The sequence below is a fragment of the Culex pipiens genome, chromosome 1 (assembly GCF_016801865.2).
Source record: "Culex pipiens pallens isolate TS chromosome 1, TS_CPP_V2, whole genome shotgun sequence".
NCBI classification, from domain to species: domain Eukaryota; kingdom Metazoa; phylum Arthropoda; class Insecta; order Diptera; family Culicidae; genus Culex; species Culex pipiens.
In genome coordinates, this window is record NC_068937.1 from 33,869,947 (window position 1) to 33,881,417 (window position 11,471).

An 11,471-nucleotide genomic window follows, 5' to 3' on the forward strand; every position below is an offset into this window, starting at 1 on the left:
GGGTCAACGGAAATTTCACGACGGCTGGACAATCCCCAAGCGTGGCCACAAATCTCCACCATAAATTTGAGGTTTAGGAACGGGCCGTCGCCAGGTGAATCTCATAACTCGCCATCAAGCAGCCCAAAAGCTTTCGCATAATCCCTCCCCACAAAAGCCAACGGCTCGTCACTCACTTTTCGCTAAACAATTCATGTTGTGTGCGTACAAGTACAGCGGGGAGGCGGCGGTCATGGACAAGTCCTTCCGGAATTGTCGGGAGTGCGGGAGTATGGTTTGCTGGTAAACCCTTGACAAGAGTAAACTTCCAGTTGGAGAAGTGTACGATGGTGCACTGGAAGATAGAGCAGGTTTATGGTGATGAGAGCAGTGTTGATGCTGTTAAACAGAATCTGACATCCCCTCCAGAAGGGGCACGGAGGACCATTTGATGCACGATGTTGAGCTGAATACAAAGTAAGAAAGGACCTTCGTAAATTTGTTAAGTTTCTGTCGTTCTGTGACCAAATATTTAAGTAATCGCTTGCCTCCTCCTTACTTTCACACATCAGCAAAGTTTCAAATAAATTCGAGTTCAACCCTGTCAATGTACCGGGAATTTCAAAAACAACTGCCAACAATTTAAGAGGATTTGACCTCTCTAGTTTTTAGTGTAGCAGTGTTGTGCGCTAAATCGTACCTTTTTACATCCCATCAAAGGATGAAAAGCAACATCTCCACCACTTTTCGTAGGAGATTTCACATAGCTGTGAATGCCACTGCTGCTGATAATGGCCGAATAAGACAACCAGTTCGCGGATTTTCCCGCGCCACTGACGCAAATCAGAGCGAAAGCTTAGTTCGTGCACTTTTACTTTACTGCGGTTTTTCCTCTGGCGGTTTTGCCGAGCAGGAACTCACAGTTGAAAAAGTCTTGTTTTTTTTATCATTGAAAAATGACCAAACAGATGGTTGAATTTTGGGCCGAATTGAGTGAAGAACGCCATTTTGTGAAGATTCCAGTGCTTCACCTTTTGATCTTAAAAGATCTCCGAAATTCGATTTCAATTCTGAGATATTCAGTAAAAACCGTAGATACCTCGTGCAATTTTGTCACTCTTCAGAAGAAAGTAGTTGCGATCCGATCGTGCTATCTTGACATGCCCTGCAAGTGCGACTGGCCAAAGGCAATGTCACATGTAATTGACCGACTACTGTTTACACTTCGGCAGCCAAATTCAACCAAACTTCATGTTGCGACGAGTAAAAGAAGTCTTTTGAGCTGGCACCCTGTCTCTCTGTAGGTGCATGTCGAGCTAAAAGCTATATTTATTTGATTAAAAAATGTTTACAAGTCAGTATAATTAAGCTTACATTGGTCTTCTTCCGCCAGGCCCAGGTCACACTTGCCCGCTCTGCTCTCTTACTAGTCACTGCCCTGTGATAGTAGATTAAGCTTTAGTTTTAAGTACTAACACTAGTTTTAAGTTTTAACTAAATTAATTTCAAGTGCATGTACTAACACAAACCTTTAGCAGCTGGTTCCAAACCTCCACGATAGCGATAGTTTGGGATCTGCTTTTCAATTTACATTTTAACAACACAAAATTATAAATAAATAAAAGCAAACTGCACCGCAATGTCGCACACATCGCGGTTTCGTGCGGGAACAAAATTATTTTCCTTTTGTTTACATCCATCTTCGCTGAATCATCCCCAGACACACGTCGCGAATGTCACTCGTGACGTTTGTCACCGGTCTACGCAACGCTTTGTCTATGACGCGCTGCTTCAGCGGCGTCGCTACAATGGGTCGGCGCAATTCACCGTAACATTTCCCCGACCCGTGAGGAAGGTGTGGTATTCCCAGAATTTCCTCACTACCAGAACGTACGGTCGCGCCGAAATCTTTTGATTGCATACTCAATCTAGAACCCATTGCAAAACAAAGCAGCATCTTGACGGTGAACTCGAACACGGTTACGTCCCCGACCCGTGTGAGGGTGTCCTGGTTCAGTCTCCAGCTTCTTTCCCAGCGTTACACGCCAACTTGGATGACGAGATTGAAGACGCTTTACGAGAACCCGTCTCCTTACCGCTTCTCTCCCGATCCTGGTGCATACGCTGCTTGCTTGCCGGTCGTCCTAATGGTGATATCTTATCCGTTCGATTCTTGTGGAAGTTGGCGCTGGTGCCACCGACGGTCACTTCGTGATCCTCTGTGTCATCGTTCTGTGGCTTTTGTCCCGACGGACCTGACGGACGAGTTGTCACTAATCCCGGCGCACCTGACGGATCCATCGACTTTAGTCCCGGCGAACCTGACAGACCTTTCGACCTTCTTCCCGGTAAATCTGCCGAGAATGATGACTTGTCCCGGTGTGTCCGACTGACACTTTGCCAACTTCGACAAACAGAGATCGGGTGCAGATCGTCTTCCTTCCCTAGCCAACTTGTCCTCCAACTCTTGATCCCGTATACGGAAAGTTAACACCCGAATAGCAAGCTCCGTCTTGACTTTGGCCCGCTCAGCATCGCGCTGTGACAGCTCCTGCCCTTGCCGGATCTGTGGTTCCCAACGTACCCGCTCCGATGGTTGCTCCACTCGGAACCTACGGGCCTCAGGATTCCCCAGTCTCGAACGAGCCCTCCGCCGGAGGTGGACGATGTCCCGCTTGTGCTGGCGACCTTCGACGACTGCTTCTTCCTCTGGTGAAACCTCTGGGACGGTTTTTGGCTTTGTCGTCGGATGAAAGAATGATCCAGAGCAGCGTTGATACCGACGATGCCCTCTCGTTCTTGGTGACCACCGCTTACCATCCACGCCGAATCCGGCCAGAGGCATAGCTGGCAGTGTGAACCGACTTCCTCCTGGTTCATGGCGACCGCAATCTTTTAGAATGTTGCGACGAGTAAAAGAAGTCTTTTGAGCTGGCACCCTGTCTCTCTGTAGGTGCATGTCGAGCTAAAAGCTATATTTATTTGATTAAAAAATGTTTACAAGTCAGTATAATTAAGCTTACATTGGTCTTCTTCCGCCAGGCCCAGGTCACACTTGCCCGCTCTGCTCTCTTACTAGTCACTGCCCTGTGATAGTAGATTAAGCTTTAGTTTTAAGTACTAACACTAGTTTTAAGTTTTAACTAAATTAATTTCAAGTGCATGTACTAACACAAACCTTTAGCAGCTGGTTCCAAACCTCCACGATAGCGATAGTTTGGGATCTGCTTTTCAATTTACATTTTAACAACACAAAATTATAAATAAATAAAAGCAAACTGCACCGCAATGTCGCACACATCGCGGTTTCGTGCGGGAACAAAATTATTTTCCTTTTGTTTACATCCATCTTCGCTGAATCATCCCCAGACACACGTCGCGAATGTCACTCGTGACGTTTGTCACCGGTCTACGCAACGCTTTGTCTATGACGCGCTGCTTCAGCGGCGTCGCTACAATGGGTCGGCGCAATTCACCGTAACACTTCAGGACAATGCACAGAATGGCCGGCAAAACAAAACGTGTTTGTTATTGTTTACATTGCTTGTTCTTGTTATTGTTTATTCTAGGCAGGGGGTAGCGAAGAAGCCGCCATCTTGGAAGTTCAGATAACAAACACTGTGAATCAGTATTATTCATATTACTTTGGTAACACGAAGTGTGTAATCTTGGTTAAACTCAAAAGTCCCATGCAAATGTGTAAAACCAAACTGAAAAATTTGTAATGCCGATTCACAGTGTACGGGCGCACTGTTTGATCGACCAAAAGAAAAAAAGCAAAAAAAGGTAAACAGAAAAATTACTTTTTTCGATATGAATTTTCAGCCAATATTGGGATGGAATCTCCAAAGATATGATAGAATTTGCTATCAGCAACACAATTCACGTGTTTTTTTTCAGGTATTTATCGTTTGAATTGCGGAAAATTTGAAAATCAAAAACCCAAACAATGATTTGTTATGGGATACCATTTGACAGCTAGTGCTTTTGTTGTGGGCTCTCATTTGACAACCGTGCTAATGTCGACTGTTGTCAGTTTGCTTTGGTCGGAATAGGGTTGCCATCCCCCCGATTCTAGGCCACAGATTAAAACACGTTTTTCTCGGATCGTAAAAAAGCGACGTGCTACAAGATAGTATCACGTCGATTTGAGTGATTTTTGATTACCAATAGATTTATTTAAGTGCGCATGTATTGAAAAAATATCAAAATACTTTCTCGCGCCCCTCTTCGTTTTGCTGAAAAAAGTCCCTTTTTTGAATTAATTTTCTAAAATCGCTTGGAATCAATACAAAAACTGTTTCAATCAGGTGTGTGATTTGCTCAAACGATAGGTTTTTGTCCATGGATTAAGTTGCACTATCAATATTGGACCAAAATTCAAGTTTTTGGCTTCTCCCAGGCGGATTTATGTCGAAAAAAATGCATTTTTTCCGAAACTTTTTTTCAGAATTGCACTTGTAATTTAGGGTAGCCTATTTTTCCCTGTAAAACCAATACATGCAGCTTGTTTGAAATTTCACGGTGTTTATTTTCCCTCTGAGAAAATGCAATTTCGACGATTTTAATCGGTTCTCGTTCCAATTTGATTGCTATTTTACTCACATAAATCTTTATGTTTAATTTTTACACGTTCTGATTATTTTAAAAATATCGTATTATCGCATTTTGTAATTTGGCGGGGGGTGTATAAAAAAGAATACCGGAGAAAATTTTAAGAAAAGCGGTAGCATTTGGATAAATATGTTTGGACAATTGCATTAAAAATAAATTCTAGAAGACATTTAAATAAAGTATACGTGACAACCATCAATACATTTTTTAGTTTTCTTCAATACTTAATTCTAGTAAGCCCCCGCCAAATAACAATATGCAATTTTTCGAATTGCTTAAGATAATCAGAACGTGAAAAAACATTAAACATTAAACATAAAGTAAAATATCAATCAAATTGGAACGAAAACCGAAATTTGACCGAAGCGATTTTTGCAAGCGATTTAAATTTGAATAACATTCTAAAAGGGCGTAGCCCCCAAACATGCCTGTTTACACGAAATTAGATTCCAGATTTGGATTCAGGGGCTAAAATTACTATTAGAAACCATACCCTGACATTTAAGACATTTGCTTGCAACATCATGTAATTATTAGGCCTTGCTGCTGAATTCTGAGAAATTTTGAAAATTGGCACTTTTTTTCTCACTATAACTTCATTATCTTGGCTCTGGAGTGTCGAAATTGCATTTTCTCAGAGGGAAAAATAATCGCGTAGAGGTGGGCAAAACCGCTCTTTTTAAGGAGCCGCTCATTTTCGTTCGCTCATTAAAAAGAGCGGCCCTTTTGAACGGCTCTTTTTTTTTAATTTAAATTTATATGCTATTTTTAAAGATTTGGTGGTTTTTCAAGTTTTATTTACTGAAATTTTATAAATTATATGATAAAAAAGCATTGAAATATTTAAAAATCCAAAAACAAACTCAATACAACTTTTTTTTTATCAATGAATTATATTTTAAACATAAAAATAGACACAAGTTTAAACATCATTCCATCTTGGAACGGTCCTTTCAAATGACCGGAGCTTCAAAAAGAACCGCGGCTCTTTTTTTGTGAGCCTTGGTTCTTTTGCTCTATTTAGTGAACCGGCTCTTTGAGCGGCTCGCTCCTTTTTTTGCCCAATTCTTATTTTATTTTATTTTTTTGTCTAAGAAAAAATGGTTCCTAACATCATAATCTATCATTTAACACTTGTAGCACCAATGGGGTCAAAAAAGTTGAAAATGCTTCAACCGGCTGTATCTCGGTGAAAACTCAATCAATTTGGATGATTCTTGTTACATTCGATCCGGAAGGATCCAACAAGGTAGATCCAAAATAGATGCGTCTACCCTAAGTTACAATAAAAAGGGCATTTCCAACATTTTTTTCCAAGGGTTCAAAGAGCCGGTGAAGTTGCATTTCCAACTTTTATGACCCCGTTGGGGCTAAAAGTGTTAAGAAGTGAGCACCTAAAATTCCTCGACATGACCTCAAAATGGGACAGGCTTGATGATTGTAGTCGCTGATAGCTGATATTTTGATATTTTTTGGTGGTTGTCAAATTCATGAAAACTGTTACACCCGCTGAGATTGCCACACTGCCGAACGGTGTAGCGACGCTGTGATCGGCCGACTCCTCCTCAGTTGTCAACCCGCGCGCAAAGCAGAGCAAAAATCAAAACAAACCAAAAATCAATTCCCCATTTTGTAGTGAAATTTTTTTTAGCTAGTTCAATAATTATCGAAGTTTTCCGTGTAAAAGCGTGAGTTTTCCCAGTGAGAAAAATCGAGCCAAATCGGCTCGATCCTCGAGCCAAACTCGACTCGAGTCTCGACTCGACTCGACTCGATTTAGGCTCGAGTTTGGCTCGAGGATCGAGCGGGAATCGACTCGATTTGACACAAAAAACTCGAGCCAGTCGAGCCGAGTAAACGTCAAACAACAGTGCCATCTGCATTTGATATTCTGAACTATACGAAGCGCCTCCCAGCGGATGATAGTGAAACTAATTTATTATTTTTATGCCGGATTTACCAAGGGAAACTGGTGCATCAAATGAAAACGGCGGATTGACTTTACTAAGCCAATCAGCCCTTTTCATTGTTAGCATCAACTTATTTTTATGAATTATTATATTTTATTTCAATCATGTTTTAATTTACATTTCATTCAACAGAGTATGCTACAAGTTATAATTAATTAATCGCCTTTTCCTCTTCCGCGGCTGTCTTCTCGGCTTTGGCAGATTTTTCTTCCTCTTTGTCAGGTTCACGACCTCCTCAACGTCATCATCCAGCGCAACCACCTCCATGATTTTGTCATCGACGACGACCTTCTTGGCAAGTTGCTTGAGTCGTTCCATTTCCGCTTCACGATGCAGGATTTCCATATCACGCTCGCGAATGGCCTCGACCAGCAACTGATGGCGGTCGCGGCCGCGCGTTTGACTAGCGCCAACGGATCTGCTCCGACGTAACCGGCGAGTTCGTCGCAGAATTCCTATGCAAAGCGACCGGCACGACGCAGGGCCAAGTGGAGCACATTCGGCCGGTTGGTGGCACCGATGACGAGCTCCTCGTCACCGCCTTCGATTCGCGAAAGGGCGTTCAAGCTGCGGCGATTCGTCGTTCCATGTCATTCTGCGCGGTGACGCGGTTCGCCGAGTTGGCGTTGATCTCTTCGATGAAGGGCAGGCACGGCGAGAGAATCGCTGCCTGATTGAACACCTCCGGGATGCATTACTCCGACTAGGCAGAAACCCTCGTGACTAGCTTTGTGGCCTCCTCTACCTGTCTGTAAAGTAGAAGGGAAGCTACGTTAATCTTAAAAAAGTGGGTTTTTGAAAGTTCGATGAACTTACGCTCCCAGCACTTCGCGGCAAGCTCAGGCACACTTGCCAATTCTGCCGCTGACTTGGGCTTTCCGGAGACGCTCGTCGCGTCTTCCCCTACCTCGACGCCGATATCATGCTCCCGTTAAACGTCGTACTGTTGTGGTGGTGCGACAGCTCATTGATCGTTTGCTGATGCTGCTGCTGTTGCTCGCGCTGAACCACCCGAATCTTGCACAAGTTCCCAAACTGCGACACCTGGCTCTTGTTCGAGGTGAGCTTCAACTCGGCCGTGACGCACTTCAACAGTCCGGTCGTGGTTGGGTACGTACAGACTTGCGACGTTAACAAACGGTAGATCTTGGGTGTGGTGGCACAGGAAGTCGTTGCAGCGGCCTGCTGCTGAACCTCGTTGATCCGCTCGCTCTCCAAACACTCCACGAATCCCTGCCGGATCAGGTGCCGCAGCGACTATCTCGTGGGACCTCTTCTTCAATTTGCTGTTCCGGCACAATCAAAATCTGCGCCAGGAGTAGAACCCCGGTTCCGAGGCCGTGGTGTTCCGTTCTGGGGCTACCTACGACGAGGTGGCTTGTGTTGCCCTCTGCGAACAGCCGAACTGGGCACCACTCGACGTTCTGCTCGGCCTCATCAGCTGTTCCGTCCCGATCGCCTGAAAGCCGAACTCGTCTGACCGCCCTCGGCAAATCCAAAGTAACCGCCTCCAACTGTGGAACAATCTGGAAGTGTCCCAGGTCATCGCGACCATCCCCACAAGAAGCACCTTCGTCAACCGCGGCATCGAGTCCATCCTAAAGGGCATCGGTGCCGGTCGCCGCAAACTTGTACGTAACCTTAATCCTCGGGACATCGGAACAACGACTGAAATGACCGCCAGATCAAAGCCGCAAGAAATCCTAACTCGTTCAGCGGCTTTTCTTCGCAATCAGCGGTAGTTGCGTCATCTCCGGAATCGTTCCAGCCCGCATCACAGCCAACTCCTTGTATATGGCCGGTACTCCAAGAACCTCGTATCGTTTTTGTCACTCGTCGTAGGTTCTCCTAGTACATTATCAACGCCAAATCTCGAGCAGACAAGCTATATCTGGAGCTGAACGCTGGGGAGCTGAGGATGACGGCGATCGAGTTAGACAGGATGGTTGATTCAGACGTTTTGTTAATCAGCTGTAGATTCAGGGTAGATTCAGGCCAGAGGCCTCCGAAGGAAACGGTGGTGAAGTTTCTGCGACCAAAGTTCTAAGAAAGATGCAGATCTCCGACATCATGTCGTTGGAAGTGGTGGTGTGGTGCTGGAAATAAAAAAAAATACTTAGATGTGGTTTTTTTTTTTTTAGTTTTAAATGAAAGTAATTACGCCGATCATCTTCCTTTGATTTTCTTTAATCGCCAGAAGTACCACGGTTTCTGGACGCCAGATCGGCCTTGGACTCGCGGTTTTTTCTTGACCGCTGGCGCTGTTGATCGCTGCGTGTGGCAGGTCTTAAGAGTTCTCCGATGTCATGTGCGGTGGTGGTCGTTAATCTGAGTGGGGTAGCCCACTCACGTAGATACAATTGGAACCAACATAGGAATCGGTAGCAAAGATGAGTCCCTGTAGATAGAACGGACTCCAACTTTGGCTTCAGCTCCAATGGCACAGATCGTAGCAATTGGTCGCAGTATTTTCTCCACCATCGCAAACAGCTGATCAGCAAAACTCAACCATCTTCTGACCGAGACTCCACCGCTGTCATCCTCAGCTCCCCAGCGTTCTGCTCCAGATATGGCTTGTCTACTCGAGATTTTGACCAACCACCGTCAACAACGAAGCGTCCTAGCTCAGCCGTCGGATTCGCCGTGACGTCGTCGTTGAACTCGTTCAGCGGCTTTTCTTCGCAATCAGCGGTAGTTGCGTCTTCTCCGGAATCGTTCCAGCTTGCATCAAAGCCAACTCCTTGTATCTGGCCGGTACTCCAAGAACCTCGTATCGTTTTTGTCACTCGTCGCAGGTTCTCCTAGTACATTATCAACGCCCACTGCTGAGCGTTCTAAATCGGGTCGCTGCTTCCTTGGCGCGAAGGTCAATTGGCTCGTTGGAGTTGGTAATGAAGTTGGCGACCATGAGCGCCTGAACGCCTGGTCCAGCGTTGGGATGGTGGATTAGCTGGGGAAAGAAAGCAAATAAGATGTTATATTAAAGACAAATCAACAACTTCAATAATTAGAGTACCGTAAAACGGGGTGACTTTGATAGGTTTGCGATTTTTCCGCAAAATGAAGAGTACAATTAAAATACGTAAGGAATGTTTTAGAAACATACTGACCGTGGTAGAGAAGTGTTCAAAGTACCTCAAGAAGAACTTTTCATAAATTTTTGAAAGGTTTATAAAGTTAGTTAACTATAGTTAAGAAAATGTTGATTGAAGTCATTATTTTAAACTTCTCAAAGTGTCATGATTTTCTCAATGAACAAGATTTTTAATCGGAAAACGGAATGCATTTTCGGATTCTTTGGACAATTTTCCACTAGGAGAAGATTAAATAAGTTTGTAAATAATAAATAATATGTGTTTTTTAAACACAATTAAAAAAATTCTCCAAATTTATAGGCAATTTTAGTTGAACAAATTTCATGTAAAATGTGAAAACTTATGATTCGTGCTTCGAATTCAGTATAAAATGCAATATAAATCGATAATTTTAGAAAGAAAACTAGAAAACAAATTTCAGGCAAAATTCCGACTTTTTAACAATTTTACTTAAATTTATATGTATTTTATTAAAAAGTTTATAAACTTAGTTAACTTAACATAAACATTGATTTTTTCTATTTCAAACTATATCAGCGACTTTAGTGATGGTACAGTTAACGTACAAATAAAGTTTGAACATCTTAAATATGATTTTAACAAGAAAAACTATGACTATCAAAGTCACCCCGGAATTACTACTAAGAATTTTTAACGTAACTATTTTTCTAAACACTATTGAAAAAACTTTTTTTTCCAAAATAGTGCACGGACTTTATGTGGCCTACCCCAGTACATGTTTTAAAAATAAAAATCTTGAGAAAAACCATACCTGTTGGAAAATATTCTAAAAACAAATTGAAATCCTATCAAAGTCACCCCGGTTTACGGTACTTGTATGAAAGTAATATGGGGGATTTATGATATTGTATAGCTGTATGAGATTTGCGTGGCGGATTGCGTGGCTAGATTGCCCTGGATCTGGGAAAAATATTCAAGCAATCCACGGATGATGGTTGCCCTTGAAAACGATGGATTGATCTCCCCCGTTTGTACTCGGACTTGTTGAGCGACCCTTTAACAATTAATCAATTTGGCTCAAACATTTATTTTTGTCTAAGGCGTCGAGCCAGAGGGTGTTTTCCGAAATTTGCAATTTTTGTTGTCGCACTCACCGCTAGACAAACTTGAGCATTCGGACGCAGTTTCTCGATCATCCCGATCATACCGGAACCGGAGCCGGACCGCAGCCGACGATTGGACAGGCTTTCGGATGAAGTTTCTCGTAGACGTAGATCGACAAGGGTGACTCACGTATGCAGTAGATCTGCTCCACGTGTTAGGACCGACGCGTTAAAGCAACATCTCCCGCACCTTTAAAAAGAAAATAAAAAAGAATACCGGCGCCGGATACGACCAGTGGTAAAATAATTGAGATTAAAATGCTAGTACGATACTGGAATGGCAGCAGACCTCTAGATATAACAAATTAAAATTTATAATTTACAAGCCTTACCCGACAAACTTCGTCTTGTCATTTTTTCGCTCCTTGACGTTTTTATCTTTTTCCTTATCTCAGCCTCCTATGATCAAAATTTGATTTTACGCAACGTTTTCCATGCAATCTGCAGATTTTCTGGAATCGGTTCCAGAGTGGCCAAAGTTGTTACTTCTTGGCGTAAGAACCTTCCTTGGACTTATACGAACCCAACGCAACAAAGAGCACCTCGATCCGACGTTCCGTGTTGAATTGATTCGCGTTCGAACAAAACCGTCGAAATTTTTTATATATATAGAAGATAGATTCGATCACGACTCTGCAAAAAATATTCACTGGCGTGCCTTCCGATCAGCAATGTTGTAGAGGACTTAA

General features: G+C 43.2%; 1 protein-coding gene and 2 long non-coding RNA genes across 5 annotated transcripts in view; 1 reads left to right on the plus strand and 2 right to left on the minus strand.

Annotated features, from left to right (window-relative positions):
* The window catches only part of LOC120419264 (G-protein coupled receptor moody), a 278,652-nt gene that overhangs the window by 136,701 nt on the left and 130,480 nt on the right, over positions 1–11,471 (plus strand). The gene's annotated exons all lie outside the window — the stretch shown is intronic.
* LOC120419268 (uncharacterized) lies at positions 1,232–3,455 on the minus strand. 2 transcript variants are annotated; one of them, XR_005605691.2, is made up of 5 exons: positions 3,158–3,455; positions 3,003–3,066; positions 1,509–2,951; positions 1,354–1,417; positions 1,232–1,302 (listed from the first exon to the last, which is right to left on the minus strand). It is a non-coding gene; the product is annotated as an uncharacterized LOC120419268 (long non-coding RNA). The 2 variants fall into 2 exon arrangements; XR_005605690.2 differs by having other exon boundaries at positions 1,240–1,417.
* Positions 6,703–9,521, minus strand: LOC120419267 (uncharacterized). Of its 2 annotated transcripts, none has more exons than XR_005605689.2 (3): positions 8,725–9,025; positions 7,380–8,659; positions 6,703–7,312 (listed from the first exon to the last, which is right to left on the minus strand). It is a non-coding gene; the product is annotated as an uncharacterized LOC120419267 (long non-coding RNA). The 2 variants fall into 2 exon arrangements; XR_005605686.2 differs by lacking the exon at positions 8,725–9,025 and adding an exon at positions 9,084–9,521 and having other exon boundaries at positions 6,704–7,312; positions 7,380–8,475.